General features: G+C 42.7%; 1 pseudogene across 1 annotated transcript in view; it reads right to left on the bottom strand.

The window, feature by feature from the left end:
- Nucleotides 1-5,710, bottom strand: part of LOC309560134 (opioid growth factor receptor-like protein 1) — a 28,544-nt pseudogene extending 22,834 nt beyond the window's left edge. Inside the window, exon 1 of the transcript XR_014226207.1 lies at nt 5,568-5,710. The product of XR_014226207.1 is annotated as an opioid growth factor receptor-like protein 1 (transcript). The remainder of the gene's footprint in view (nt 1-5,567) is intronic.
- Nucleotides 5,711-6,000: the final 290 nt, after the last annotated feature.

A 6,000-nucleotide genomic window follows, 5' to 3' on the forward strand; every position in this document is an offset into this window, starting at 1 on the left:
AGAATGCAAAAGAAAGTTTGAGAATCCTTTTGCAGCAGATGAATTGAGACTTCATGTCATTATGTGACAGAACTAGGGTATAAGCATGCAAGTGAACATGTTTAAATTGGGAATTCTTTAAATTAGGGAGGGATAAGAAATGCAAGAAGCCAGTGGGCGAGTCAGCCTATAGCAGTGATGGCGAACCTTGACACCCTAGATGTTTTGGAACCACATTTCCTATGATGCTCAACTGCACTGCAGTATAGTTGAGCATCATGGGAAATGTAGTTCCAAAACATCTGGGGTGCCAAGGTTCACCATCACTGGCCTATAGGCATCCAACCTACAGTGGACCTCCACTCAGTGTGCCAAATGAACCAGGAACCAGGGTGGACATATCATTATTGCAAACTGTATAGCTGTCCTTGGGATTTAGGGGTCTAATTATACTAAATGAGGGTGAAGCAGGTGCTGGGATGCCCTGCCACTGTCTTTTGTACCTTGACATTGCCCTACACTTGCAGTGGGAGACATTGTTCATGGTGTCCAAAGGGTGCTTCTAGTTTGTATCATCCAAGTGGTGTTGGACAATAAGGACCTCCATCTATCCACAGTTATTAGAGGGTTTGTATTTGGGGCAGTAATTTTGGCCCAAAGTTTGCTCTCACACAAGGGTCCTTTGGTTATTATGTCCACCGCTGAGGTGAAGTAAAACTGAACATACGCTAGAACAATTTAAAAAACATTTTAGGAACATTTATTTAATGTTCGTAGTGATGAGAAAATTCAAAGGAGCAGGATGAAAATAATTTTTTTCTTAAATTAATAAACAGTGAATGTTGTTTTCGTTAGGGAAAGTCCATTCACTTCAAAGATGTGTTTAAAAGCAAAGTTTCGAAAGACATTCGTAAGGTCTTCCAATGTACAGTTGAGAATCTTTGTACAAATGCTCATACGAATATTTGTAAAACATTATCTCGAAAATCTCCTAGTGCAGTGGTCTCCTGGATGCAGCCCATTGCTTGCTTTTATCCGGCCAGTGTGGCACTATTTCATCCACTGACGCCAACGTTGGGCACAATTCCTCCCAATCACACCAAAGATGGAGCACAATTCCTACCAATGATGGGGCACAATTTCTCCCAATGACACAGCGATGGGACTCGGTTCCTCTCACTAAAACCAAATAAGGAGTATTATTTACCCCCACTGATCCTGGGATATTTTCTTCTTCCAATGCCCAAGGTTCAGCCCCCCTAAGGTCTGGCAGACAGTAAACTGGCCCTTTGTTTAGAAAGTTTGGAGACCCCTGAATTAGATGATTGGATAATTTGGCAAGAATGGAATGTTACATAGTTACATAGTTTGTGAGGTCGAAAAAAGACATCAGTCCATCCAGTTCAACCTATGATGTGTGTGTGTTTGCTGTTAACCGTACATTGTATACCCCTCTGTTGAGGTCTTTAAGGTGCCCATCTAATAATTTTTTGAAACTATTGATGCTCCCTGCTGATACCACTGCTTGTGGAAGAGAATTCCACATCCTTACTGCTTATACAGTAAAGAACCCCCCTATGTATTTTAAGGTTAAACCGTTTTTCCTTAAGTTTTAGTGAGTGGCCACGCACTAAATGCAATTAATTGATTGTATTTAAGACTGGTTATGTGAAATGCTTTCTGCAAGGTCATGCTGAGGATGTCGTTATGGCAAAACGTATGTCGGGGCATACAGGGAGCAAGCTAATCCGTCAGCTTGAAGGGGTGAGATACTACAAACAGACCGCGCTCGTACTGTCAGAGTGGAGCCGGCAATGTCAAGGTATAACGTGTAAACGCAGGTGAAGGGCCTAATGCACAATTAAATATAAGCGCATTAACTAATGTTGTATTTCGCATTGAAGCTAATAAAGGGTTTTACACTATTGAAGCACTTTCTCTTCTAATTCTATGACAATAGTGAACGAGGAGTGAGAGCGTAAAGTAGAACACCTGGATGCCCTTGGGGAAAAGCGCATTGAGACCTTGCTTTTAAGGTCATGGCCATCTGGTGAGTTCTCCGAATGGTGGTGTATTCATGGTGGTTGATTTGAAGCACTAAGGGTCGCATAGAGCACTGAGAACTTTATACAGTGGAATTTTTATAAACTGATGCTTTCAATCATTTTTATATGTACACATTTTTTTTTTTTATAGAATTTGTTCATTTATGGATGTACTTGATTGATTGGGGATTGTTATACATGCACTGAAGAACTTTATATGTAAAAAGAGAGAAATTTGTTTGGTTGATATGTATTCATTGTAGCATATATACACTATATTACCAAAAGTATTGGGATGGCTGCCTTTACACGTACATGAACGTTAATGGCGTCCCCAATCTTAGTTCTTAGGGTTCAATATTTAATTGGCCCACCCTTCGCAGCTATAACAGCTTCAATATTCTGGGAAGGCTGTACACAAGGTTTAGGAGTGTGTCTATGGGAATGTTTGACCATTCTTCCAGAAACGCATTTGTGAGGTCAGGCTCTGATGTTGGTTGAGAAGGGCTGGCTCACAGTCTCCATTCTAAATCATTCCGAAGGTGCTCTATCAGGTTGAGGTCAGGACTCTGTGCAAGTCAAGTCCCTCCAAACTCGCTCATCTATGTCTTTATGGACCTTGTTTATGCACTGGTGCGCAGTCATGTTAGAACAGGAAGGGGCCATCCCCAAACTGTTCCCACAAAGTTGGGAGCATGAAAATGTCCAAAATGTCTTGGTATGCTGACACTTTAAAAGTTCCCTTCACTGGAACTAAGGGGCCAAGCCTTAACCCCTGAAAAATAACCCCACAATATAATTTCCCCTTCACCAAATGATTTGAACCAGTGCAAAAAGAAAGGTCCATAAAGACATGGATGATCGAGTTTGGGGTGGAGGATCTTCACCCGATAGAACACCTTTGGGATGAATTAGAGCGGAGACTTCAAGCCAGGCCTTCTTTCTACCATCAGTGCCTGACCTCACAAATGCGGTTCTGGAAGAATGGTCAAACATTCCCATAGACACATTCCTAAACCTTGTGGACATCCTTACCAGAAGAGCTGAAGCTGTTATAGTTGCAAAGGGTGGACCAACCTAATATTGAACCCTACGGACTAAGACTGGATGTGCGAGTTTTGGATGGAGGAACTTGACTGGCCTGCACAGAGTCCTGACCTCAACTTGATAGAACACCTTTGAGATTAATTAAAGCGGAGACTGTGAGCCAGGCCTTCTCGTCCAACGTTAGGACCTGACCTCACAAACGTGCTTTTGGAAGAATAGTCAAACATACCCATAGAAAAAAAAAAAAAACATTCCCATAGACACATTCCGAAACCTTGTGGACAGCCTTCCCAGAAGAGTTGAAGCTGTTGTAGCTGCAGAAGGTAGGCCAACTCAATATTGAACTAAGACTGGGATGCCATTAAAGTTCATGTGTGTGTAAAGGCAGGTATTCCAATACTTTTGGTACTATAGTGTATATGCAAATAGGAGTGATTTATACAGTCTGTGGGGCAACACAGACTTGTGGCATAGGTATTTGTAGCTGTACACAGCAGAACCATATCACTAATTTAACCACTTCTGGACCGGAAGGATTTGCCCCCTTAATGAGCAGGCCCTATTTTACGATTCGGCACTGCGTTATTTTAACGGACAATTGCGAGGTCGTGCGACACTGTACCCAAACAAAATTTACGTCCTTTTTTTCCCCACAATTAGAGCTTTCTTTTGGTGGTATTTGATCACCTGTGCAACTTTTATTTTTTTGCACTATAAACAAAAAAATAGTGACAATTTTGAAAGAAAAAACAATATTTCTCACATTCTGCTATATAACATTCTCAAAAAAAAAATTTAAAAATCGAAATTTTTTAACATTTTAGGCCAATTTGTTTTCTGCTACATATTTTTGGTAAATAAGCGTGTTTTGATTGGTTTGCGCAAAAGTTATTGTGTCTACTATTTACAGGAAAGATTTATGTCATTTTTAATGTTTTTTATTTTTTTTTTACTAGTAATGGTGGCGATCTTCGTTTTTTGCGGTACTGCGACATTGCGGCGGACAGATCGGACCCCTGACTGAGATTTTTGACACTTTTGGGGGAACCAGTGACATTACTACAGTAATCAGTGCTAAACATATGCACTGTTACTGTAATATTGACACTGGCAGGGAAGGGGTTAACAGTATAGGTGATCAAGGGGTTAAATGTGACCCTAGGGGAGTGATTCTAACTGTAGGGGGGTTGGGCTTGTGAAATGATCAGAGACATGCGATCCTACATACCAGGATCACATGAGCTCTATGATCATTTCAGGGAGAAGGACGGTCAGCTGTGTTTACAATAGCCGACCGTCCTTCTCTCTCAGCGGGGAGAGATCGCGGGTGGCCGGGGCAATCGGAGCTGTCTGACACCCGCAGCGGCTTCCCCGCTGAGGATCGGGGCGTGCACTCGCCCCCTAGCAACCTTCAGGCGAGTGACGTATCCCTACGTCGCTTTGCCTGTAGGAGCCAGACTGCCGCAGTAAATATACTGTAGGCAGTCGGCAACTGGTTAAGGGGTTGCAAAGTCAGAAGGTTTTTTTTATCTTAATGCATTCTATACAATAAAAAGCCTTCTGTGTGTAGCAGCCTCCCCAGCACCTAATACTTACCTGAGCCCCATCTCTGGTCAGCGATATCCACAAGTCCCTCGGCCATCCGGGACTCTCCCCCCTGATTGCTTGTGACACAGCCGCGGCGCCATTGGCGCTCATGGCTGTCAATCAAAGTCAGTTAGCCAATCAGGAGAGAGAGGGGGCGGGGCTGAATGGCAGCTCCGTGTCTGAATGGACACACAAAGTTGCAGCTCGGCTCGGGTGCCCCCATAGCAAGCTGCTTGCTGTGGGGGCACTTCACAGGAGGGAGGGGCTAGGAGCTGGAACGCGGGACCCCAGAACAGAAGGATCCAGACTGCCCTGTTCAAAACCAACTGCACAGAGGAGGGAAGTATAACATGTTTGTTATTTTAAAATAAAACAAAAACCGAGACTTTACAAACACTTTGAAGGGTAATTCGATATTTAGAAATAAAAGCTTGTCAGGGGTTCTATTCCTTCTTAACTCTATCCAAAACAAACAAAAAAGTTTTGGCTACAGATACTTAAATATGTTTCTACTGTACATCAGGTTTTGTAGAAATTACTAACCGCAATCAAAACTGTCAGCGTGCCTAAAGCTGGCCACACCTTCATAAAGGTTTCTCCATATCCATAGATTCCCCATACACCAATCTTCCTGTGTCGGCTATTGAATTCCGACAGCTGTCACAGCTGTCAGATTGCCCAAACAGTTACTGCAGTTGATTGGCTGCAGTCACTGGCCAACATTTTTCCGTAAGGCCCCTTGGATTTCTTAGGGGAAGTTTGTCTATTCAGGTGGTGTCGGTAAGGCAACCCATGGCTGAAATGTTGTCTGATGTAGAGAAATTGGCAGAGATTCGGGGGGTATATTGCCATCCTAATGCAAAGCTTTATCTGTCATACACCAAGACCAGCACTAATTCAGGTGATTACCTGTAGATGTGTTTCTCTCATCTCTCCTGACTGCTTTTTGTTCCCCCGGGGAACGTCATGTTGCAAGTTCTCTGATTTGTTGCTAAAAGGGTAGTCTGTGGGTCTTTCATTAGTAGGTCGGAATCGACTCATACTGTTTGTGAAGACTGTTAAAACGGAAAGTGAAAGCATCAACAAGCTTTCTTAGCCTTAGTAACCAGAGTTTCAGGTTACAAAACAGACTTTGTTCTGCTTTTTTTTTTTTTTTTTTTTTATTGCCTGCTTTTAACCACTTAAGCCCCGGAAGATTTTACCCCCTTCCTGACCAGGGGTTTTTTGGCAATTTTTTACTACGTGACTTTAACGGACAATTGCGCGGTCATGCGACGCTGTACCTAAAACGAATTTGACGTCCTTTTTTTCCCACAAACAGAGCTTTCTTTTGGTGGTATTT

The sequence above is a fragment of the Pelophylax lessonae genome (assembly GCF_965119305.1).
Source record: "Pelophylax lessonae genome assembly, chromosome: 7".
NCBI lineage: Eukaryota > Metazoa > Chordata > Amphibia > Anura > Ranidae > Pelophylax > Pelophylax lessonae.